General features: G+C 43.3%; 1 pseudogene; it reads left to right on the forward strand.

The window, feature by feature from the left end:
• The window catches only part of LOC138786404 (solute carrier family 25 member 3 pseudogene), a 73,047-nt pseudogene extending 46,506 nt beyond the window's left edge, over nucleotides 1–26,541 (forward strand).
• Nucleotides 26,542–27,300: the final 759 nt, after the last annotated feature.

The raw sequence follows: 27,300 nt of genomic DNA on the forward strand, positions 1-27,300 counted from the left end.
ATAGCCCCCCTGTGCGCTCTCCCCCAGTAGTATATAGCCCCCCTGTGCACTCTCCCCCTGTAGTATATAGCCCCCCTGTGCACTCTCCCCCTGTAATATATAGCCCCCCTGTGCGCTCTCTCCCAGTAGTATATAGCCTCCCTGTGCGCTCTCCCCCAGTAGTATATAGCACCCCTGTGCGCTTTCCCCCAGTAGTATATAGCCCCCCTGTGCACTCTCCCCCTGTAGTATATAGCCCCTCTGTGCGCTCTCCCCCAGTAGTATATAGCCCCCCTTCAGAAGGGAGGATGATTCGACATGTATTTTACCTGAGAGGAATACCCCTTTAAATTATCACCCCTTTAAATTATATGGAGGTAGGGGACAAGCAAGGTTAAATCGGAAATCACAGTAGATCACAGTAATTAAAGGGGTTCTCCAGCGCTAGAAAAACATGGTCACTTTTCCTCCTCTCTTGTCTCCAGTTCAGGTGCGGTTTGCAGTTAAGCTCCATTTACTTCAATGGAACTGAGTTTGAAACCCCACCCAATCTGGAGACAAGACAGGGGGGAAAGTGGCCATGTTTTTGTAGCGCTGGATAACCCCTTTAAGATCTCAGCCTTCTTCTGTTTATGCTGCGTGTTTTCTACAAAATCCAATTTGCAGGGCGGAGTTCTGGGTCGGGAGCCCGGAACAAGAAAACGATAAATCTTTCTCCTAATAGTTATTCCACATGTATGTTCTAATAAGGGAAAATATCCATGTCAGGACTTTTGACATAATTTTGGTGTTCTTGGCTGTTTAGTGTTTTTATAACAGATTAATAATGTATTTTAGGCCTAGTAGGTGGCTGTGGTTTTCTCTCGCTTCAGAATCATATCATTTTAGATGATATTCCTAGCTTTAAAGGGGAACTCCAGTGTGTTTTTTTTTGTCTTTAAAATGAACTGGTGTCAAAAAGTTATAGGGGGACATTTATTAAGTCCGGCGTTTTTTACGCCGGACTTATAAATGTCCCCGCATCTCCGGACTGCCTCTACATAAATCCTGTGCGCTCTGGTGCGCACTGCCGAAAACCTAAGCCAGCTAAGAACTGGAGTAGGTTTTCGGCGTATCTTTTGGCGGAACGGATGGTGAATCGCGCGGACTCTGAGTCCGCGCCCTCCGTTCCGCCCCCTTCACAACCCCTCCCCGCCCCCCGGCGTATTCGGCAGAAAGTGCCGATTTGCGAATAAAATAATGCGCAAATCGGAACTTTCCGCCGAAAATCATCCGTACGCCGGATGATACATGTCCCCCATAGAGTTTAAATGTACTTCTATTTAAAAATCTCCAGTCTTCCTGTACTTATCAGCTGCTGTAAGCAGTGTATTCTTTCCAGTCTGACAGAGTTCTCTCTGCTGTCACTTCTGTCCATGTCAGGAACTGTTCAGAGCAGGAGAGATTTTCTATGGGGATTTGCAACTGGAGAGAATACACCACTTCCTGCAGGACATACAGCAGCTGATAAGTACTGGGAGACTGGAAATTTTTAAATAGAAGTAAATTACAAATCTATATAACTTTCTGACAGTTCATTTGCAAGAAAAAAAAAAGTTACACTGGAGTTCCCCTTTAAAAAAAGTGCTTGATGCATCAATGTCTGTTGTTTATTAAATTCCTACCCAAATGACAGACTGATGCTAGATGTCAGGGGTTATGTGACATTATCATGCTATTGCTTACTTATTACTTACAATGAATCTATGCAAATGAACACCAAGATAACTGTGACCAAGGGCTTCACATATGATGAAGGATCAGCGTCCTTCCTGCAGCGTCACATTAGTCGTCACCTCTATGTTACTTGGCCTATAAGGCTGCCTGATGCCGGATACACGGGAGATCCTGGGACCCAGTATGCTTCAATACTAGAGGCAGACAAGTGAGCTTATTTATTCCCAGCTTTTTCCCCTAGGATCTTGGTGCGGACGTTGTCTCCCTTGTCACCGCAACCATGACGTTTCCAACTATTCAGATGAGAAATTGTTCCAAAACATCCACTTCAGGGATCTGTTCTGCATCAGCTTGAGACTTCATAGAAAGCATTAGATTATGACTCCATAGAATCTCAGATACAGCTATAAATGGAATATGTATAGAGAGCACGTCTCACAGGTAAAATAGATGTGAGGAGACCCAACACCAGAGTAATAAATCTATAATATGTTGCATATAATATGGTGCTGCTGTCCTGCGCTGCCTCCTCTCTGCCCATGCTCAGCTGGATCCACAGGACAAGTATATTATGGTGGATAAAATCCCAAATGATAATAAATGGTATTGCAGCCAGGTAGTATTAGCTAGGGCAGGGGCTGCACCTCCTCAGCTCTTGCCACAGGGCCCGAGTGGCACGTGCCAGTGGAGCAGTTATCATGGAGGCAGACCACACAACCACTATGGGGCCTTGTGGCAGGGGGGCCCAGACTCCCCTCCACAAAACACATGGCCTACCTCCATGGTACTAGCAGCTCTTCCGGCACTGGCACTGACTGCTCACAAAAACCCCCACTGGACCAAGACATTGTCTCTGCATGACCTGCAACCAATGCTACAATCCTCCTCCCCCGGGACCAAGCCTGCAGCTACTGCCACAATCCTCCTCCTCCCCCGCAGACCTGGCCTGCAGCAACTGCCATGATCTTTCTCCACCCCAAGACCCAGCCCGCAGTCACTGCCACGATCCTCCCCCCCGGACCTTGCCCGCAGTCACTGCCACGATCCTCCTCCTACCCTCAAACCTGGCCTGCGGCCACTGCCATGATCCTCCTCCTCTCCCAGAGCCAGCCTACAGTCTCTGCCATGATCGTCTTCCTCCTCCCCCCAGACCCAGCCTGCAGCCACTGCCATGATCCTCCTCCCCCCGGACCTGACCTGCAGCCACTGCCACAATCCTCCTCCTCTCCCCAGACCTGGCCTGCAGCCACTGCCACAATCCTCCTTCCCCTGGACCTGGCCCACAGCCACGATCCTCCTCCAGACCCAGCCTGCAGCCACTGCCACAGTCTATATACTTGGATATAGATAATAGATCTCTGCTTCCTAGCAGGTATAGAAAACATACTTTAGAATACTTTTGCAGTCTCTGAATACTTGAATATACTTGGTTGACTTGACAGTGGGCTACCTTAAGGGGGACCTTTTCAAACCCTAAGGTTCTCTTGCAAAGCCAAAGTGGTCAGAGTGGTGGTGATAAATCTTGTACCTGTGCCCTGTACACCTATTGCTGTCCATAAGCACAGAGTGACACAAATCCAAGAACACAGGACCTACCTTGTGGGTAAAGCCGTCAGGGAGACCTCTAAGAAAACCTAGTATGTTTTTTGGCTTTAAGTGGCCTAACCTAACTGCTGACTCTTGTAGTACCTCCTGCATACTCTTGCAGTGTTTTAGAAGAAGACGAGACAATAGTCCCCGCAGCATGAATTGGTCCTTACTCCCCGTCTTTAGAAACCTCACTCAGTCAGGAACAGTTTGGAAGCCCCCAGATGGGTCCTGGCCTCCAGGCCAGGCCCTGGCAAAGTCCTTCAGTAGGGAACTCTCTCTCTTGTGCTTCTTCTTCTCTGGAACTACTACACTAATCTGCTCTCACAATAAATACCCTTCAGGGAGCTGTCTGATCGGGCAATAACACATCAGAAGACACTGAATCTAACCTCTGATAATGGATAGAGGAGGGACTACTGTGAAGTACCCTCGACATGAATCAGATCTCAGTCAGCTTAACAGTCACATACACAGGAAAATACATAGATTAGACTTATTCACAGTTAACCCCTTGCTTTGAATCTAATCTGCGCCATCAAATCTGCTGCAGATCCTGTACGTGTGAACGCGCCCTAAACACAATTGATCGCTATATGTGTGGGCCTGGCTGAGCATCCCTGATCTCCATTAATCACATGCATTATTAGAGTACATGTAGTCTTTGGCACAAGGTTCATACCTTCTCACCTATCACTCCTGCTGCGACATGCTTTGTAGAAAATGCTGTCAAGGTGGTGATATCTTTAATCCTAAAAAGCCAAAAAGCATTCTACTTATTAATAGAAGAGGCAGAGAAGACTGGAAGAGAGAGAAGCATTCATCATCATGTCAGACGGAAGCGTTCAGTCACAGCGCTAGAACAACAACCCAGGATCATTCCATGGCTCTTCTTCCGCTATCCGGCTATTTGTCCCCGGATCCAGTCTGACCACACACTGAGAATCCATTCACGGGAAAGACAGACTAGTTCTAGCAAGCAACACATCACAACTAGAGAATCACTTGGAAATTCGTTTCGCAAAGTTCACGAATATTCACACATCACATACAAACAAATTTTTATTAACATATGAGGAACACTGTAGGCCAATAAATACATAACCTTTATTAAAGTCATTAAAAACACGGTCCACGAACACACATAGGCTATGTTCACACTACGGCCGTACTTTGTGCAGGGTGGAACATAGCCTATTGTTCTATGGGATCCCAGCCGGAGCGTATACACATAGTATACGCTCCGGCCGGGATACCGTGCGGCAAAGTAGAGAAAAGAAAGGGGTAAGCGGCACCCAATTCTTTAGTAGTCGATAACTCTCCCTTCCTCTCGGGGTTCCCACCTCCTTAACAGGGTGACTCCAACCACGGTTATGTTCCCTCTCCTGTAATAAGTGCCCAGGCGAAAGGAAAAAAAAAAAAAAAGGAAAACACAAGAAAAGAAAAGCGACAATACCACAAACCACATAAAAATCAGCAGGGATGAATGTATATGCACATGAACAGTTCCAGTTCCGACGTGTTTCTACTCTTCTTATATAACGGATTCATCAGGGAACCACATTGGCACTCTTAACAAGATGTGCCCTCAAACCATTCACTGCTTCCAACAGTTTCAGTCTCCTCTGAAAAAGTGACCATCACAGATGCTTTAGATAATGGCGATGATATGGAGCGATGGTAACAACAAGTTATAACAATCACAAAGATAGCCTAATGTACTGAAATCTCAAATATAGGACATATCAGTAGTGAGCTTAAGATAACAAAGTATAAGTAAGATGTATTTATGGCTCTTGTATGCCCTAACATTGACAACCTAATTATAATAGGACACCATTGGAAACCAACATGATACTAGTAACGTCTCATCATGCCGAATCGCCTAGCCGACCCCCAGCACGAGACCAGCTAGTTGTTTCATTAGGCAGTGGAGTACTTAGGCCACAGAAATCCGCAGCAACGTCCATCACATCCATCAATGCCCACAACCCCCAGCAATATGGTGGACAAGCGAGCCATTTAAGCACCATACCAAAATACACTTCCAAGGCACTCATGGGGTAGAAACAGGGCCGACTGAATACTTCCAGAGGAACACGCATCACTTCCAGTTAGTGGAACGGAACGTGTGCTCCACTATGTTGTAATACCCGGGATAAAAAAAGGGGAAGTAGCGCGTCCCCATAGGCTTTGGAGCGCATAGTGCACAGGACAATGGAGTCACTGACTGGCTGAGCGGTCATGACTCGGCTTAGGAGTCCAGGAGCCTGGTGGGGGTACATGAGCGGTAAGGTAGTGCTGCAGAGGTATGGGAACGGGTAAGAAGAGCTTCTTTATTACGTTCCCGAAACCCCCCCCCCCCCCCCCGCCTGCAGCCAATTTGTCATCTTGGCCGGACTTCTCCCTTAATTCCTAAGGAAAATAGTCACATAGGACCTTATAGCCACAGAACACTTTTTCACCAAAGACTAAAGTGCAAATTATTTGAGCTTTTCCTGACATCTATCTAAATATTGAATGAAATATTTAGACGGCTAGACAACTTGGCAACTCTTTAAGGACTGGTATTCGTTAAAAAAAAATAAAGAAATTACTAAATCTGATGCCAAAGTTCTTTCCCATCTTGGCTGTGTAGATAGTTTTCCGAGTCTGTAGCGTACGCCTGGTGGGTTTGGACACCTAGACAGACACCTGCCGTAAGACCATAGCCATTGTCCTGCAAAAAAAAATCCTAACAATAATGAAGTAAATGGACAGACGCACATCTGTAATACGAGCAATAACCCATCCTCAGTCATGTCAACTACATCCAATAAACAGGAGGGGGGTAACTTCTAATTCTGCAGCTTAGCTGCTGTCTAAGGATCCTATTACAAGGAGCGATTTTCAACGATTAACGACTAACGATAAACGAGATTGTTTGTAGTTAACCTGAAATTATTCACCATATTACACAGAACGATGGTCATTCCTTCTGATCCCAGCAACACAATGGACAATGTGCGATTACACTAAACGATTAGTGAAGAAATGCGGAACTTGAGCGAACGAATGTGGAATTACAGCGAACGATTAGCGATAATTTTAGGTTCAGATCTAAATCAACGATCAACAACACACAAGCGATTTTTCTAACGTTGCCTGCAAATACACAGAACAATTATCATTTAAATTTGAACGATATAACGATTTTTCGCACGATAATCGTCCCGTGTAATAGGGTCATGCAGGTAAATGTATAGATTACTACTACAGGACACTTGGATTCAGACTGTAAATTCTGACGGAAATGTAAAACACATGCTACAAGTTTCACAGTGGTGGAGACAATAAGAGTATTGCAAAATAATTTGCAGGATAATGTGGTACAGATTTTTTTTTTACATATTTTATAGGCAAGTTCCAAAGTCTATACTTTATTTAAACTAATAGAGTGAATTTTAAGGGGTATTCCACATATACGTGGAATACGCCAAATCATCCCCCTTCCAGGAGAATAACAATTCCTTCCATACTTGTTATTATCTGTTCAGTCTCTTTCCCCCAGTTCTGAGCTGCTGCTTTCTGCTGAAGACACAGAGAACTCTGTTTGAGCTATTCTCTCGGTCTCCTTTCTGAACCAGCTCCTCCCCCCTCATGTAAACATCTTCCTGGATAGCTGTCTCTGCACTTCTTTCAAATCAACTAGTTTCAGAAAGTTATATATATATATTTGTAATTTACTTCTATTTAAAAATCTTAAGTCATACTAATCAGCTGCTGTATGTCCTGCAGGAAGTGGTGTGTTTTTTCCAGTCTGACACAGTGCTCTCTGCTGCCACCTCTGTCCATGTCAGGAACTGTCCAGAGCAGGAGAGGTTTTCTATGGGGATTTGCTGCTGCTCTGGACAGTTCCTGACATGGACAGAGGTGGCAGCAGAGAGCACTATGTCAGACTGAAAAGAACACACAACTTCCTGCAGGACATACAGCAGCTCATAAGTATGGGAAGATGACATTTTTAAATAGAAGTAAATTACAAATCTATATAACTTTCATAAACCAGATGATTTGAAAGAAAAAGATTTTCGCCGTAGTTCTCTTTAATCTGTGGTCAAGTTGCCGATGACCTCACTGTGATTAACAGAGTGCAGATACAGCCAGCCAGGGATAGTAATTACATTTGCTTACATCAGGAAGGGAAGCGGGAGGAGGGGGAGGCGGAGAGAAAAGCTCACACACAGTTTTCTGTGTCTTCAGCAGAAAGCAGCAGCTGAGAACTGGGGTAAGGAGACTGAATAGATAATAACAAGTATGGAAGGAATTGTTAGTCTCCAGGAGGGGGGATTATTCAACATGTATTTTGCCTGAGCGGAATACCCCTTTAACCTGACTATGGCAGCTGCATAATTACTCTAGAGTCCACAAAGTGTGTGGTAAGCGGCTAATCTCCATAATTATTGTTCTTGGAATATAATTAGTAAAATAATCTGAAGGCCTCATGCACTCGATGTCTTATGTTTGCTCTTCAGTCCTCTGCTTGATTGCAGATAGATTACTAGAGGTATGAGAGGCGACCACAGCAAACAGAAACTCCGCAGTAAGTCGCCCTCTATCACTAGTGCATGTTCTATCTGTTGGTTCTTTACCACTATTTATATTCAGATTGCAGAGAACATTCCTGAACAATAGGTTGCTGTGTAATATCTGCTAGGGTTCATCAGTATGAAGACACAGTAAAGGCACAGAGATGTCATAAAGTAGATTTGATCAAAGCAAGTCCTGTGTGGTTACAAGTTATAAGGCCCGCAATGATATTCTTTAGGAAAAATATGCACAAAGCAAACAACACACAATATCACATAAATTAATTAAAGGGAAACTCCAGCAATCCCCCCCCCCAAAAAAAAAATAAAAATAAAATCAGCTGGTACCAGTAAGTTATATCAGTTTGTAAATTACTTTTATTTATAAATCTTAATTCCAGTACTTATCAGCTGCTGTATGTCCTGCAGGAAGTGATGTATTCTTTCCAGTCTGATACAGTGCTCTTTGCTGCCACCTCTGTCCATGTCAGGAACTGTCCAGAGTAATGGCAAATCCCCATAGAAAACCTCTCCTGACATGGACAGAGGTGGCAGCAGAGAGCACTGTGTCAGAGTGGAAAGAATACATCACTTCCTGCAGGACATGCAGCATCTGATAAGTAGTGGAAGACTTGAGTTTTTTAAATAGAAGTAAGTTACAAATCTGTATAACTACCTGGTCCCTGTTAATTAGCAAAAAATACTTTTTTCGCCAGAGTTCCCCTTTAAAGTAGGAGAGATATAGTAAAGATTATTCACTGTAATCTATATGGGGTGTTGGGTAATCCAAAGACAAAACACAAACATACGTATTCAGTGTAACATATGTGCTCGCCATGTCAGAAGGCGACTCATGCTACATCTGCATTACATTTATTAACAAGAAAAATTAACAAACCTAAAAAGTTTCTCTACAGTTTCAAAGTCCAAATAGGGACATTTACAGTTCTGTGTCCCCCAGTGGGTTTAAAGGGGTTATCCAGCACTCCAAAAACATGGCCACTTTCTTTCAGAGACAACATGACTCTTGTCTCCAGTTCAGGTGCGGTTTGCAATTAAGCTCCATTCACTTCAATGGAACTGAGCAGAAAACCCCGCCCAAACTGGAGACAAGAGAAGGGCTGTCTCTGGAAGAAAGTTGCCATGTTTTTGTAGCACTGGATAATCCCTTTAAGCTGGTAAATTGATGCATCAAAAACTTTTTACATATATAAAATTTCGATCGGTCAGGATGTGAATGCTCAGATCCCCATTGATTGGTGGAAGAAGCCAGGAGAAGCGCTATCCTCCAGCAAGGACCGTAAATGATTACAGCACATCAAACGTTTTTCTTTTTCTCTAATTGATAAGCATTCTTAAAAAATATGTTTAAAGGGGAACTCTGGTTAAGAAAGATTTTACTGTGTCCAGCCCCCACCCATAGTGTAATAGTCTTCTATGACATGAATTGGGCCGTTTGTCTGCAGCACATCCAGACTCATATCCTGAAGCTGCTGAAAATCCTCACTGTCTGATCCACTCTGTCTCCACTCCTCTGTCCTCCCCCTCCCTTCTGGGACAGAGGTCACATGATTTCTGTCTCTTCTGTTGCCAGGCAAGCTGTAACAACTCCTCTATAACCCCTGCCCACCGCTGACATCACAACACAGTGATGACCTGGCCAAGGGGCGTGGAAACAACAGCCTCTCCTGAGCAGTATAGGGGAAAGGAGACACTGTTGTTTCCTCTCTCTCTCTAATCTATCTATGTATATGAATAGATAGATGGATAGATAGATAGATAGATAGAATAGATAGATAGATAGATAGATAGATAGATAGATAGATAGATAGATAGATAGATATCCATTGGGTGCATATGCATGCTTGGCCAAAGCAAGTGTGCAGGTTTGTGGAGGAATTACAAGGAACAGCTGTCGGCGAACAGCTATAGAAGGTGTATTATTGCCAGTCCTATGCTGTGCTGTCAATCACTGCACACTCCTACTATGTCTGTACAATCACTAATACACACATGGCGGCTGGTTCACCAATATCACCAAACTGTCTTCCTTACTTTTTTGTGCAGAAAAATATCAACCCTTATTTCTAACCCGGTCCAATCCCCATTTATGAGCATGGCGGCCGCATGACCCTATTGTTCAGTCTTCACTTCTCGAGCGTTCATGCATAGGCCGAAATTCTTTCACTTGTTTGGAAATGTTATTCCACCTGCATCTGATACAGGGAATGGCTTGTTTTGGCAATCCCCCCCGGTTCTGTCATTCCCACGTGCCAGGTTAGGTAATACCATTTGAAATGTTGCTTTTCAGGCTATGCGCTCACAGCAGGATTTAAGGGATTATTCAAATAAAAGTTCACGAAATAAAACACCGGGAGAAATATTCATTAATTAGGTTTTTACAATATTTTCTTATGCCGAGACTGACATTCCTATGAGCAGAACATACAGGGGTCAGGTATGACAGACAGCGAAAACGTGGAGCTCTGTCAGTCTATTATGTAGGTAAGAAACAGACAGCAACGCTCCGACCTATATATTACAATGGCTGTTAGGTGAGGAGGAACACTGCTTCAATGTGGCCTGGATATCTGTGCATCACTGGCCTTTGGTCATGAAGGGGTTAAAAGACATATTTAAAGTTTAAAGGGGAAGCCTGTCGATTTTTTTTCTCTTTAAATCAACTGGTGTCAGAAAGTTATCTAGATTTGTAATTTACTTCTAGATAAAAAAAATCTCCAGTCTTCCAGTACTTATCAGCTGCTGTGTGTCCTGCAGGAAGTGGTGTATTCTCTCCAGTCTGACACAGTGCTCTCTGCTGCCACCTCTGTCCATGTCAGGAACTGTCCAGAGCAGGAGAGGTTTTCTATAGGGATTTACTGCTGATCTGGACAGTTCCTGACATGGACAGAGGTGGCAGCAGAGAGCACTGTGTCCGACTGGAAAAAGTACACCACTTCCTGCAGGACATACAGCAGCTGATAAGTATCGGAAGTCTTGAGATTTTTAAATAAAAGAAAATAGCAAATCTTTATAATTTTCTGACACCAGGTAATTTGAAAGTTTTTTTTATGCCTGAGTTCCCCTTTAAACTTTAAAATGTGTCTTTAAACCCCTTCATAACCAAAGGTTAGTGTAGCACGGATGTCCAGGTTGCATTGAAGCAATGTTCCTACTTGCCATAGAGCAAAAATGTTTTAATTTTTCCACCTAAAGGGCTGGTTGGGGATTAATTTTTTGCGCCATGATCTATAATTTTTATTGGTACCATATTGGTGTAAAAAAAAAAAGTTTTTCGCTTTTTATGATTTTTTTTCCTGATATATAATAATAAAAATCTGCAATCTTGTTTTTTTTTCCTCTTTTCATTTACAACATTCATCCTGCGGGAACAATATTGTAATATTTTAGTAGATTGAATGATTCAGCACGCTACAATACCAAATATGTTTATTTTTTTAGCCCTGGCTTTTGGGAAATTAAAGGGGTCTTCCACTCAAACATAACTTTTGATATGTTGCTGCCCATGGTGAGACTAACAATTTATTCCATACTTGTTATTATCTATTCAGTCTCCTTCCCCCAGTTCAGAGCTGCTGCTTTCTGCTGAAGACACATAAAACTGTGTATGAGCTTTTCTCTCTGTCTCCCCCCTCCATTCTGAGACAGATTATGTAAACAAGTCCCTGTGTGGCTTTATCTACTACATTATTTGTATTACAGGAAGGGTTAATCACAGTAAGTTCATTAGCAACTTGACCTCAGAATAACCCTTCCATCATTACAAAGAAACTACAATGTTGCAGATACAGCCTGCCAGGAACTTGTTTACATCAGCTGTCTCAGAAAAGAGGGGGGAGGAGGGGGAGACAGAGAGAACATCTCCCACACAGATTTTGTGTCTTCTGCAGAAAGCAGCAACTCAGAACTGGGGGAAGGAGACTGAATAGATTATAACAAGTATGGAAGGAATTATTAGTCTCACCATGGGCAGCAACATATCAAAAGTTATGTCTGAGTGAAATAGCCCTTTAATGTGAGCTGGGCTGATCACACTAAAGCAGCCCCACACACATTAAAACACACGTTTATACACATTTCTACAGCATGGGACATAGGCTGACATGAAGGGGTTAAAATGGTAGGTGAAGGTGGATCATCAGCACTTAACAGTGTCACATCGGTAAAATAGTTGTTGACGGCCGTTATCTAAACAAGAACATGGCAAATCCCAGCAACATGATGGCGTTGCTTAGCAAACTCAGCACTTGTAGTCATTGGGGAATCCGAGGAAACCTATGTGTTTCATCATCTACAAGCTGATTGTGGACTGTTACGTTATAGGGTTATTCTGATCCTCCATACATGCTATGCAGCTATAAGGCTGGTATCACACAAAGCAGTTTTTTAAAGTTTTTTTTTTTGTTGCAATTTTTCATGAGGCTAGATGTTTAAAGGGAACCTGTCACTAGGTTTATCCCACCTTAAATGAGGGCAGCATAAACTAGTGACAGAAATGTTGAACAGATCGGTGTATTACTTCCATCATTCTGTTTAGCCGTTCTCCTAATATGCAGGAGAATAGGATTCTTGCCACACCCCTCCCCCCACCCTCCAGCTGCTGATTGACAGTTGCTGCCTGTACACAGCATAGATAGACAACTGCCAATTAGCAGCTGATGGGTGGAGTTTTCTGCTTCTCATGAATATCCAGGACTACTGGGCTCATGCACGTAATGAAGAGGCCCCCAACCCCCCCCCCCCCCCCCCCCCCGGTCATTCCTCTAATACTGCTGCATACCTGTCTTCATTCCATGTCCTGAGGTCTCTTTGGCTGCTGATGCTGTTATTTGCTTAAAATACATCCTTTATTTTAGCGGTACAGTGTCCGAGAGGCGGGGCCTAGAGCGTCCATGCCCTAGGTCTGCAACGCTTCTCTGTTTTTCCTCTCCTCTCTTTCTCTCCCTCCCTGGGCAAGATTCTCCTCTTTGGCCTAAAACAAACACATTGGAGTCAGTGCATCTGACCCGCTTCGGGTCGCAATGGCGAATACGTGGAATTAGGTCAGCGCTGGGGTGTATCATCCTGCCCAGGTGAGAAAGTGGGAGGAAGGTCGAGGAGGAAGAGGAGAGAGGTGTTGCAGACCTAGGGTATGGATCTAGCCCCGCCTCCTTGATGCCGCACCACTGCAATAAAAACTTTTAAACAAATAACAGCATCAGCTGCCAAATGAACCCCAGGACAGGATATGAATTGAAGACGGCTATGCAATGGTACCAACAGATTGTTGGGTGGTGAGTGGGTAGAGATTCACTTTAAATCAATAATTTAAAGGAAAACCCCTTAAAAAAAAAATTTTCTAACTAGTGTCTGAAAGTTATACAAATTTGTAAATCACATCTATTTAAAAACCTAAAGTCTTCCAGTACTTATCAGCTGCTGTATGTCCTACAGGAAATGATGTGTTCTTTCGGAAAAATGGCAACGATCAGCCTGTTAAGGATCTGCTGCTGCCAGTCCGTGTAATAGGAGACCGCCGCTGTCTCCTATGGGCTGCCCGGATGATCACATGGGCAGCTTTAGAGATTGCATGGAGTTTACAGTGGTAAAAGAACCTTGGGGTATCTGAGTGGCTACAGTGACCATCTAAATAAGGGGAGGGGAAGCTTCGGTCTTCCAGTTATTGCAAAACTACAATTCCCATCATGCCTGGACAGCCAAAACTAAAGGTGCTCATAATGTTAAGGGGGTTGTCAGATTGCGAAATTGCTGATTTTGTAAAAATTAAAGGAGAAGTCCGGCCAAAATTAATTTTTGATATGTTGTTACTAATGAAAAGTTATACAAATTTCTAATGTACATTAATTATGGGAAATGCACATATACTGCTATTTCCCTTAATTTAGTAGATCAGGAAGTGTTAGAAATATCTCTGAAGAAGTGACGTCACGACCCAGGGTGTAATTCCTATGGAGTGTCCAGCAGGGGGCGCTCTCTATATAGAAGTCTATGGGACTTTATTGTTTCTATGGGTTTCTATGTAATGTAATGTAATGTAGTGTACAGTGCTTTATTGAATGAATACATCTATGGAATACTTTGGGGAGCAAGTGTCCTTGCTCCCCAAAGTATTGCATAAATGTATTCATTCAATACATTCAATACACAGTAAGCCCGCCGATCCGCCGCATTTCCGCCGAATTTCCGCCGCATTCCCGCCGATCCGCCACACGCTGATCCGCCGCATTCCCGCCGATCCGGACCATATACATTGAACTACAGCTCCCATCATCTGCTTCTAGTATGAACAGGTGATGGGAGCTGTAGTTGGGTAATGGATATGACATGCCGCTCCTGTGTACTGAGCGGCTCCCCCCTGCGCCCGGCGGCATGTGATATCCCTTACCCAACTACAGCTCCCATCACCTGTTCATACTAGAAGCAGATGATGGGAGCTGTAGTTCAATGTATATGGTCCGGATCGGCGGGAATGCGGCGGATCAGCGTGTGGCGGATCGGCGGGAATGCGGCGGAAATTCGGCGGAAATGCGGCGGATCGGCGGGCTTACTGTGTATTGAATGTATTGAATGAATACATTTATGCAATACTTTGGGGAGCAAGGACACTTGCTCCCCAAAGTATTCCATAGATGTATTCATTCAATAAAGCACTGTACACTACATTACATTACATTACATAGAAACCCATAGAAACAATAAAGTCCCATAGACTTCTATATAGAGAGCGCCCCCTGCTGGACACTCCATAGGAATTACACCCTGGGTCGTGACGTCACTTCTTCAGAGATATTTCTAACACTTCCTGATCTACTAAATTAAGGGAAATAGTAGTATATGTGCATTTCCCATAATTAATGTACATTAGAAATTTGTATAACTTTTCATAAGTAACAACATATCAAAAATTAATTTTGGCCGGACTTCTCCTTTAAGTAATTTATGAAAACTCAGAAATCCTTGTTCTTCTCTGATTCATTGTTGTGATGCATCTGCAATACATTTGTCTCTGTAGGATAAGACGTATAGAAGATGCCGCTTGGTTTGCTCATCAAGATAAAAGTTGGAAGACATGTTCCACCATGTTACTGTACCTACAGGCATGGAAACCCACTAACCCCTTCCAGTATCACAGGAGCCTGCTGTACGCTACTCACCCCACCTAGAATCTGTATTTAAAAGACGCTGACACTCTAATGTGATGGTACAAATGCCGGGGCTGAGATGTAGAATTTTTTGGCACTGAAAACAACACGTGTAAAGGAATCCGGATACTGTTCTGCTGGTCTGCAAATGCTGCTGTGCGAGATCTCACTTCTCATGAGGATCTTTAGTTATGGCACACAAATACTCCACACATGAACCGAGTGAAACCAGGCACCAAAATACTGGATAGTTAAAGCGTCTGGGAATATTACCTCATGTGGTGTCCCACCGCAGGTGTTTCTTTTGTCACACCTGTCGCAAAAGCCTCTTGCTCAAAGTAAAAGTGGTGACGAAGGTTTTTATTTATTTCACCACAAGATGTCAGTCTATTGTATGTGAGCTCCTATTTACTGCACAGAAGTAAGCAAAGGGTTACTGCTCTTTATGTGTGCTTTTATTGACCAAAGGAGATACTCTTCTTTTCTGACCTATCCTTTCTCTTCTTTTCTTTGCACACATTCCTTTCCACCACTCACAGGGTCTTTTACATATTCTGTAGGAAGTAGTCACTCGGTGGGAGGAAGTGTAGGGTTAGTTCTACTCTTATTCTCGTGGGAGGAGGACACACAGAGCAAATGACCCTGCTGTAGCCAAACCAGGGCTAGGCTCTGCCAGGACCCATGTCCAGAACAGTGTTGTCTAGTCTAAGACACACGTGTATGAAGCAACCAGAGACTCTCCGTTTCTCCAGTCTATCCATTATTTCCACTAGGCAGTGCTAGAGTCTACAAGGACAAATCGGGAATAAACTCAGCCCATGCCGAGAACGACTCTACAAAGTTCAGGGCAGTATCCTGATATACAGAGGAACTAGCCTTGATAGGACAAAGCTACCAGAGGGTCTGCATATCCTATCTCTGAGTGCAGGTGACAACAGGAAGGCTCGGACACTTAGCTTCACCCAGGTACCCACGGCTGGGGCTTGTACCACCCTATTAGGACAGGAAGCTTGGCACTGTAGGGCAGAAGGTGGTCAGACATAGCCTAAACACAGGTACCAGTAAATTTCTCGTTCTCAAGTCTCAAGTGTTTCTCAAAAGTTTCGGCAGATCACAGTACTACTTTGGGTTAGGACTCCCTTGACAAACTCTTCTTCTACGCTGCTTCACTCTACTCTAAACTCTACAAGCACAGCTACAACTACCTCTATTGTATTGAGCAGTTACAAGCATCTCTGCAGCACAGACCTAGTTAAGCAGTCAAGTCTATACCAAGATTATTTGTCTAGTGCCAAAGTGTTTTGTATTCTCAAGAGACTGTACAGTAAAGCTGTTTTATTTATTCACTGGGACTCAGTCATCTCTTTCTCTGCACCAGCACCTATACACATTCGCCATACACCTTGGGTCATTTTTCCCCTTTCTGTGGGAGCGGTACCGATAGTCCGGGTGGGTCAATTACCACTCAGGACTACCGTGAGCCCATGGGACCCATCACAGCCCGGCAGGTCACCGACCATTTCAGGCGAGTACAGCCCGCCATTATCTATAAAGTAGGTACCAATATCACACCTGTGTGCTGGACTAGCTCTGGCATCACGACATTACAACCTTTGGCTGAGCTGTACAGCAACACTGATAACATCTCCCAGTGGTCACCACACTCATTACAGAACTCTTTGGATGAGTTCACATGTGGCAGATTTGTTGCAGAAATTGCTTCTACCAAACATTCATCCCATGGCCCTAAATAGGATTGTTTTTGCCATGTACAGTGGGGGAAAATAAGTATTTGATACAACGACCAAGTTTTACAAGTTTTATCACCTATAAAGAATGGAGAGATGAGTAATTTTTTATTGTAGGTAACTTCACCTGTGAGAGATAAAACCTATCAGAAATATTGAGAAAATCACATTGTTTTTCACATTTATTGCATGAAATCAGTGTTTGATCGCCTACAAAACCAGCAAGATTTCTGTCTGTCTTAGACCTGTTAGTTTTTCTTTAAGAAGCTCCTCCTACTCTCCCTCATTGAACCTGTTTGAACTCGTTACCTGTATAAAAAAACACCTGTCCACACACCTAATCAATCATACTCCAACCTCTCAACCATGCCCAAGGCCAAACAGCTGTCTAAGGACAATGAGGAGAAAATTGTAGACCTGCACAAGGCTTGGATGGGCTGCAGGACTATAGTCAAGCAGGAAAAATTACCCTGGGGAGAAGATTTAGTCATTAAAGGGATATTCCCCCATCTCAATTAATATAGAATAGGGAATAACATAGGAAATGATTCATCTAAATTTTCTTTTACTGATTAGAGTCAGATACTAAAACTTCTCCTTTTATTCTAATCTGTTTCTATTTTCTGACTGTAATTTTTTTTATTTCACTTTTTGTACATTGTTATGGGGGCGGCCATACTGCCTGAGCTGTTCTTAACAGCATTAAGTGACATGCTTTACAGCAAGCCTCATGGACATAGACAAAAATAGACAGACTCTGTCCCCTTGAGATGAATGTGAAACATTACTGAGTGCGCTCTTTGACCTTTGAAGAGGTCACAGGGAGCAGCTATTGTCTCCTCTATCTACTGGTGTCACATGACGCTGCAATACTGTACAGATCACTTTACAGCAGCCTCCTCTTATCACCACAGACACAACAGAAAGTCTCTGCTTAGCTTTAGCCCCAGTGGTGAGAATGAAAACTGCAAGATCTCAGGATTATTTTATAACATAGATTTAAAAAATTTAAAATTCGAAAAAAGTCACCAAAAATTCTTAAAAAATGTATTTGACATAAAAACATTATTAAAACAATAAGCAATTTCCTGATGACACATTGCCTGTAAACTCATAGGGTTCATCAAGTTTAATATTTTTGCAATTGCACTCATTTAGCAAGCTTTTCTTCTCCTCCTGATATGTTGCTCTCTCCCTCCCATTGTTGGCAGCTCATTGTCTATGTTACCAACCACCACTCTGCTCTAAAAGCAGTGGTCTGGCTCATATTTCTATATAAATATCTTTTTTCCAGTATATATACACACTACATCTCTATACATCCACATTATAACTATATTGATAAATATACCAGCCAGACCACTGCTTTTAGAGCAGAGTACTGTTTGGTAACCTAGACAATGAGCTGTCAAGAATTGGAGGAAAAGAGCGGCATATCAGGAGAAGGAGGCAAGTATGCTAAATTAATGTATTTTTAAAAAATATTTAACTTGACAAGTCCTACATGTTTAAAGGGGTTACCCAACGAAAATCTTTATCTTTCAAAACCATCTTGTCTTAAAAAGTTATATAGATCAGGAATTTACTTCTATTTTAAAATCTCTAGTCTTCCAGTACTTATCAGCTGCTGTGTGTCCTGAAGTAAATGTTGGTTTTTTTTTTCAGTCTGACACAGGGCTCTCTGCTGCCACCTCTGTCCATGTCAGGAACTGTCCAGAGCAGGAGAGGTTTTCTATGGGGATTTGCTGCTGCTCTGGACAGTTCCTGACATGAACAGAGGTGGCAGCAGAGAGCACTGTGTCAGATTGGAAAGAATACACCACTTCCTGCAGAGCATACATAAGCTGATAAGTATGGGAAGACTACATATTTTTAAACAGAAGTAAATTACAAATTGATATAACTTTTTGAAACCAGTTGATTTGGGAGAAAAAGATTTCCACTGGGGTATCCCTATAACTATGTAAGCGGAGTTGAGAATACCCCTTTAAGTTTTTGTCAAATGGAAAGTAAAATAAATTGAGATGAGTGCGGAAAATAACTAATAATAATGGAACTAATCATGTTCCAGACAAGTTAATAGGCTTTGATTGGCCCAGGTAGGGACTCTCTGGCAGGTTCCCTTTTGTGAGTTAACCCCGAGGTGTAATTCTTTGGTTGAATCGTGCAGTGTTTTTGCTCGGCTCAGGTTCTGTCTCTGGCGCACAGTGCTCCTATTAAGTGGATAATGATTTAATTGTACATGAGATTTTCCTATGGTTGGGAGGTATGCGAAAGCAAGACAAATTATAACCATTATAGCCCAGGTATTTCTAAGTTCTGCTCAGATTGTCTCTTCAGCAGTTGCGTGTTGACACATGAGCTGTCTGAGCTGGCAGAGAGCTCCCACTTACAGGTATTGTATCTATCTTCCTGATGGTATCTCTCTCTGTAAGATGTCACCACAGTATCTGCGTCTGTACAAAGCAGCCGCAGCCTCAATATTCCGGATTTCTGAGATAGTAGGAGCACAAAATGGCTGAGATTAGAGATGAGCGAATCTACAGTAATCACAAAGGGAAGCGTTTAATTACCTCCGCAAGCCACACAGTTGGCTGCCGTTTAAAGGAGAAGTCCGGCGAAAATTTTTATTAAAGTATTATATTGGCCCCCAAAAGTTATACAAATCTCCAATATACACTTATTAAGCGAAATCCTTATGAAGTGCTTTTTTTCCCTGCACTTACTACTGCATCAAGGATTCACTTCCTGGATAACATGGTGATGTCACTTCCTGGATAACAAGGTGATGTCACTTCCTGGATAACATGGTGATGTCACGATCCGACTCCTAGAGCTGTGCGGGCTGTGGCTGCTGGAGAGGATGATGGCTGAGGGATGCTCAGTGTCCCTCCAGTGCCCTGTGCCCCCCAGTGACCCTCTGCCATCATCCTCTCCAGCAGCCACAGCCCGTACATCTCTAGGAGTCGGATCGTGACATCACCATGTTATCCAGGAAGTGACATCACCATGTTATCCAGGAAGTGACATCACCATGGTATCCAGGAAGTGACATCACCATGTTATCCAGGAAGTAAAGCCATGATGCAGTAGTAAGTGCACTTTATGTGCATTTCCCATAATAAATGTATATTGGAGATTTGTTTAACTTTTGGGGGCCAACACAATACTTAAATAAAAATTTTCACCGGACTTCTCCTTTAACCCTTTCAAGATAATGGGTCATTAATTCCTCAATGCTCCAGGTTGTTTTAATCTTGTCACGGCCGCCGCGACCTCCCCCTGCCCCATGTAGCCGCCGGGGTCCATGTGCAGGGACCCGGCGCTGCTACTAGTTCGGCCCCGGGGAGCGCCATACCTCGCCCCGCTCCTGTCACCCGCTGTGCCGGCCGGCGCGCACGTCCCCACCTCCTAGGGCGTGCGCGCGCCGGCTGTCTCAGATTTAAAGGGCCAGTCCGCTCCTAATTGGAAGTTGCACCAATCACTCCCTATAAATCCCAGCATTCCCTGTCCCTCGTGTTGGAGTCTCTACATGCTTCACATAGCGTTTGGCCCAGCTCCCTGTTGTTCCTGACCTCAGTCCTTGTTCCTAGTCCCTGTGCTCTGTCCCGGTCCCTGGTCCCTGTCCGCTGCTTACCCATTGCTCCTGAGCTCTGCCTGCCACTTGCGGTTACGCCTACTGACCTTTGCCTGCACTATCATCTGCCTACTGCTCCTGCCACGCCTCGCCTGCTGTCACTAGCAACCAAGCCAGGGGTAGCGACCTGGGGGTCGCCTGCCGCAGCAAGTCCATCCCGCCTTGCGGCGGGCTCTGGTGAAAACCAGCGGCCCCTTAGACTCCGCTCCCTGGTGCGGTTACCACCATCGCTAGTGACGGTTCAGTGGATCCACGACTCCAGGCGTTACAAATCTTCAGCTTATGGTATCATAATGATCCCATAAGCTGAATTCCCTATGTCTACCCCCCTCTCCTCTGTCACTGGACAGTTCCTGACATGGACAGAGGTGGCAGCAGAGAGCACTGTGTCAAACTGGAAAGAACACACCACTTCCTGCAGGACATACAGCAGCTGAAAAATACTGGAAAACAGGAGATGTCTTAATAGAAGTAAATTACAAATCTCTTGCATGTGCTGCGACCAGTTAATTTGAAAGAATTTATTGGGGTGAACAACCCCTTTAAGCATAATCTATTCTATTATTGCCAACCAACATAGAACATAGTAGAAATTATTCTGGGCCGCTTTATAGAAATAGAAGCTATTAAAAAGACAAAAAAAAAAAAAACAAAGACAAAGATCAACTCCGCAAGTCAACTCTGATGAAAATGAATGTTGCTTTATTAAAGTAACATTGGTATTGATGAGTTGCTTATCTATTAGACATGGACCTGTCTAGTCCATATGTAGCATGGACCTGTCTAGTCCATATGTTATGCCGTTCTTCTTTCCGATTGACACACTCAATGTACAGGGGTGAATAAACACAGCGATATTCTACCCCAGGCCACACTATCCAGTCATTAGGCCTCTGGAAAATATCCTTCAACACATTGTCAGAAGTTTCAGCATCTCAAAATTCCTTTAAAATCTTAAATTTAACCTGTTTGGGTCATGAACAAAATTTCCACTTCTGAATATAAACAGTAAGTCTAAGCAGATCATGCACGCTGTCAATTTCCTTCCCAGTACATAGAGAATACACAGTCTTTCTTTTAAAGGTAGTGGACCGGGACAGCCTTGAAGGTCTTTAGCTGCGCTCCTTTGATAACCTGAAAGAAAACATTGTTTTGTGAAACCAGAGAGTTGTGGTAAAGACAGAAAAGAGCCAGTGATCTGTGTTTCATCAGATTTCTCAGGACAGGAGTGCAATGATCCTAATGGAAGAGACAATACAGTATATTATGCTTATAATGCTAGTAGAGTAGAGTTCTTGATTGAAATGCCTATTCCCATCTCCATATCACATTAAAGGGGTATTCCACTCATACATAACTTTTGATATGTTGCTGCCCATGGTGAGACTAACAATTCCTTCTATACTTGTTACTATCGGTTCAGTCTCCTTCCCCCAGTTCTGATCTGCTACTTTCTACTGAAAACACAAAATATTATATGTGTGCTTTTCTCATTGTTTCCCCCTCCCTTCTGAGACAGCTAATCTAAATAAGTCCCTGGCAGACGTTATCTGCAACATTGTAGCTTCCTTGTAATCCTGGGAGGTTAATCAAAGTGAGTTCATCAGCAACTTGACCTCAGATTAACCATCCAAGCATTAAAAAGAAGCTACAATATTGCAGATACAGCCATTTAGGGACTTGTTTACATCAGCCGTCTGAGAAGGGAGGAGGGAGAGACAGAGAGAAAGGCTCACACACAGATTTTTGTGTTTTCAGCAGAAAGCAGCAGCTAAGAACTGGGGGAAGGAGTCTAAGGAGACTAGGAGACTAAGGAATTGTTAGTCTCACCATGGGAAGCAATATATCAAAAGCTATGTTTGAGTGGAGTACCCCTTTGAGCTCTTGTTCCCTACTACTACTACTTTGTCTGATATGTTTATAGTTGTTATGTAGATTCTCAACCACTTCTGTGTTATTTGCATTGGCCAAGCTCATGAATGACTCCCTGGTTGGATCTGTGAGTTCGCATCAGTGTGTGTACAAGCTCCCCTGCCTTATCTCTGCAGTAATCCATCACACTGACAGCTCCCAGAGCTGTGCAGCTGTTGGAGTTGGTGTAGCAGAGTTCAGCACAGAACAGCAGAGCACAGCACAGTACAGCAGAGCACAGCACAGAACAGCAGAATACAGACTATTGCTGCTGGTGAAGAGGACCAATCACAGTGAAGAAGCCGCCCAATGAGGAAACCAGGAGGTGGACTGTCATTTCAGGGTCATTTTTCTGAAAACAATAAATATCAACAGAACAAGCGATTTTAAGAAACTCTGTAATAGGTTTTATGTACTAAAAGAGTTTCCTTCTGTACTGAAAAAGCAGTTTGTCTAGCTCCCCCCTCACATCAGATAAAGCAGGATTTCTGTCTCCATTATGTGGCTATGGAGAGGGGAGGGGCTGTTAGGAGTGACTGAGCACGGAGCAGTCCTGCACAGCACAACACCCTGCAATCTTCTCTCAGTAAGTTCATAGATAAGCACTGACCTTTCTGACCCCAGAATCCTGCGTTTTAGGAGCCCAGAGAGTCTACAAACAGCTGACCTTCATGTCTCCTCTTCCTGCTCCCTCATCTTCCTCGCCCCCCTCCCCCCTTCATTGGAGATAATGGAGAGAGCAGAACCCATCTTCACTGGTTTCTCTGTAATGAAGACGTGTTTGCCTGATAATGCACAGATAAGAAGTCAGGGGGGGAGGCTGGGAGATTGCTTCTTGAGTACAGAAGGAGGCTTTTTTGGCTGATGAAACCTATTACAGAGTTTCTTAAAATCGCTTATACTACTGATTTCTGCAATAAAAAAAAAAAACATGACAATTACACTTTAAGCAATGTGTAGGGTAAGAAAAAGGGAAGGTGGGAATAACAATAACTGTGTTCAGTTAATTAAATGAAATCTGCTGCGGATCTGCAGCAGAAAATCATCTGCGATACCGGATCCGCAGCAAATTTCATTTAAATAACTGAACACGGCATCAAATCTGCACCATCAAATCTGCAGCGGATCCTGTAGGTGTGGACACAGCCGTAACGTGTATATACTCATGACCACCATTTAAGAGTTTAAAGAGAATCATTCTGGTAAATATAACTTTGTTTTACAGCATGACAACAACAAACAAAAAAAGAATGAATATTGAAAACTTTGTTTCACACTGTTGATTTAGATCAGGAATGGGGAACCTTCGGCCCTCCAGCTGTTGAAAAACTACAATTCCCATCATGCCTAGACGGCTGAAGCTTTAGCTTTGGCTGTCTAGGCATGATGGGAATTGTAGTTTTGCAACAGCTGGAGAGCCAAGGTTCCCCATCCCTGATTTAGATGTTGAAAGTTATAACGACAGGGACACTTTATTTACTACCTTTGCTGTAAAGCAACACATTGTCCCAGCTGCTGGTGTAAGGTCTGGGGAGCCATCCCGTATGGCAGTCAGTCCCCTTAATATTGACCCAAGGGACGCTAGCACCTCTGCGATATGTGCAGGAAATCCTGGAGCCACATGTGCTGCCGCACCTCCCATCTGGCATTTCTCAGCAGGAATTTTCCAGCAATGTCTTCACCAGATTGCAGCGCTTCCTTGTCTACCCAGTTATCAGATTTATCACCAATCCAACAATATTTAGTTAGGATCTACAGCTGCATCATCTGTGGGCAAATGTGCTGCGGGATGCTATACGGAACCAGTATGCCTCCATGACCGAATTTGAATTTGCCAGAAAAGATGGTCTTTCTACTTTCGGCGGACTCTCTATGGAGCCTTGTACAGCACACGGCAGCTCTATAGAGAATGAATAGAGCCGCGGGTCACGTGCCGCACCTGTGGCTGTACCGAGCTGGAGGCAGATCTGGAGATCACCGGGGGGTACGGAGGTTGGGACCTCTGCAGTCTCTTGCTTTTCCCGTATCCTGTGCATTAAAGGACAAGTTAGTTTTATGTCGGAAAAGCTCTTAAGGGGGACATATTTAAATCTTATGGCAGGGGTGTACGCCAGGGAGAAGTCCCCTCCCCGTATCCCCTCCCGCACCATCATTTACCATGATGAGCAGGCGTAAATCATGATTTAAATCTACACCTGCTGGAAGTATGTGTAGATTTGGTACGTCAGGCGCAGGATCGGGTGCACAGCAATCCGGATTCAGTGAGAGGCGTTCAGGTGAATTCATTCAGGTAAAAGGGGTGGAGCCTAATTTTAGGCGAGTGTCTGAGTACGCCGATCTTGGTAGATTCCCCCGAAATGTCTTGGATCCGTTTTGTTCACGATCCTTGATAAATAGCTGGATATTCTAATTACCTCCTACCCCAAATCCGCTAATATCTTCCGAGCCTTTCAGTCTTCACACTAATATATATATATATATATATATATATATATATATAAAATGAAAAGCAGAGCTTGAGTCCCTCTTGTCAATCTGAATCCCTTGGTTATTGGCTATTTATGAAAACTTTATGGGGGACATTTATTAAGTCCGGCGTTTTCTGCGCCCAGACTAAAAATGTCTCCACATCGCCAACATTTTGCTGATATATGTAGAGGCGCACTGCATCTACATAAATCCCGTGCGCACCAGTGTGAGCGCCAAATAAACCTACGCCAGCTCACAGCTGGCATAGGTTTCCTTATCATTTTACGGCGTGAAAAATAATAAATTAAGCGGACCTTGAGTCCACGCTTCCCCCTTTCCACCCCCTCCCCCTGCCTAAGCTGGCTGAAAATGATGCGAAAACTTATAATATAATATATAAATTTATTCGCATCTACCCATTTTCCACCAGAAAATACAACTTTTTTGGTTGTTAAATGTCCCCCTATGTGTTTAGTCTCTTTTTTCAACCACACAAGACTAAAAAGCCTTCAGGAGACTGGACCTGGATACAGTAAGTATAGCTGTTATATAGCAGCCTTCAGGACACTGGACCTGGATACAGTAAGTATAGCTGTTATATAGCTGCCTTCAAGAGACTGGACTTAGATACAGTAAGTATAGCTGTTATATAGCTGCCTTCAGGAGACTGGACCTGGATACAGTAAGTATAGCTGTTATATAGCTGCCTTCAGGAGACTGGACCTGGATACAGTAAGTATAGCTGTTATATAGCATGTCTTCCCAAGACTGGACCTGAATACAGTAAGTATAGCTGTTATATAGCAGCCTTCAGGAGACTGGACCTGGATACAGTAAGTATAGCTGTTATGTAGCTGCCTTCAGGAGACTGGACCTGGATACAGTAAGTATAGCTGTTATATAGCTGCCTTCAGGAGACTGGACCTGGATACAGTAAGTATAGCTGTTATATAGCTGCCTTCAGGAGACTGGACCTGGATACAGTAAGTATAGCTGTTATATAGCATGTCTTCCCAAGACTGGACCTGAATACAGTAAGTATAGCTGTTATTTAGCTGCCTTCAGGAGACTGGACCTGGATACAGTAAGTATAGCTGTTATTTAGCTGCCTTCAGGAGACTGGACCTGGATACCGTAAGTATAGCTGTTATTTAGCTGTCTTCAGGAGACTGGACCTGGATACAAGTAAGTATAGCTGTTATATAGCAGCCTTCAGGAGACTGGACCCGGATACAGTAAGTATAGCTGATATTTAGCATGTCTTCAGGAGACTGGAGATTTATGAAAACTCTCGCTGAGGGGTATGAATACAGCAACTTAATCCAGGGTATGAAATTAACGCCCAATCCTAACGCCTCTAATGTTTTCCATAGGAAACCCCACTCCACCCTTTCAAATACATCAAGAGACAGGATGGAGCGGGGTTCCCTCTCTTCCGTCTAAATGGTTGCAAGATCTGCCACATGTATGAGGCTTTTGACTCTTGTTTTGTTTGATTAGATCTAGATGATCCAGCGTCTGCCGGCCATGAAGACATTTTAGTTCCAGGAAAGGTCATATCGGAGAGTTCCAGCCCAAAATATACCATACAGCCTATTCCTCTATGCAGAAGAACAAGGTGAAGTTTGTCTCAGGGGAAGCTTTACATACCCACTAGTTGGAAGAAAGTTTCCACACATGTTTTCAGTTTTGTTGATGGCTATTTTTTTTTCCCCAGAAATGTGAAGACTTTACTTATTTACATCAAGCAGTCTGTGACATAAGATGTCTGCACCCTCTGCGGGGGACGTCTCAAGGTCACGGCTCTACAGGCTATTATTTATAAACCTAAGCTAAGGAACCCCCAACAATTTTGTTTTTTAAAAAGTTAGACAACTAACAAAGAAAGTAGAGTGATCCATTGTAATAGATTGCAGGTATGAATGGTAGTAACTATGCAAGATGATAGCTCTTTATAACACAGAAAAGAACCAGCAATGGATTAGTGGAGTTCCGGAACTCACAATGCAGGCCCTGTCCCTTAGGATTCTTTACATAAACCCTGCAGGAACAGTTTGCACAGCTGCTTTAGAAACTTTGAGTGTATTCCTAGCTGACCTGTGTTGACAGCTCCGGGCATTTAGTCTGAACCCTTCCAGATGTATTCTGCACTGGGCTTTGCCATAATCCTGAAATATTTCTTAAAATAGTAAAAAAAATAAAAATAAATAATAATAATGTAAAAAATAAGTAAAGTAAGTAAATAAATATGTTAGTAAAATATTAACTAAAATTTTTTCCTCCTGACATGTAGAAATGATGCGCCTATTGTTTATAGCAAAACCACCGTACTCACATTGACTGTAGGTAGCAACAATTAAGTGATATAATTCCCTATATTAGATATGTATGGTGCGCCCATTACCACAAACATGGATAGCTTCATATATTAACTCCTTAAGGACCAGCACAATTTTATTTTTTGCATTTCCTCCTCACCTTCTAAGAGCCATAGCAGCAGGGCTGTTTGGGATTTCTAACGT

The sequence above is a fragment of the Dendropsophus ebraccatus genome, chromosome 3, assembly GCF_027789765.1.
Source record: "Dendropsophus ebraccatus isolate aDenEbr1 chromosome 3, aDenEbr1.pat, whole genome shotgun sequence".
Taxonomy (NCBI): domain Eukaryota; kingdom Metazoa; phylum Chordata; class Amphibia; order Anura; family Hylidae; genus Dendropsophus; species Dendropsophus ebraccatus.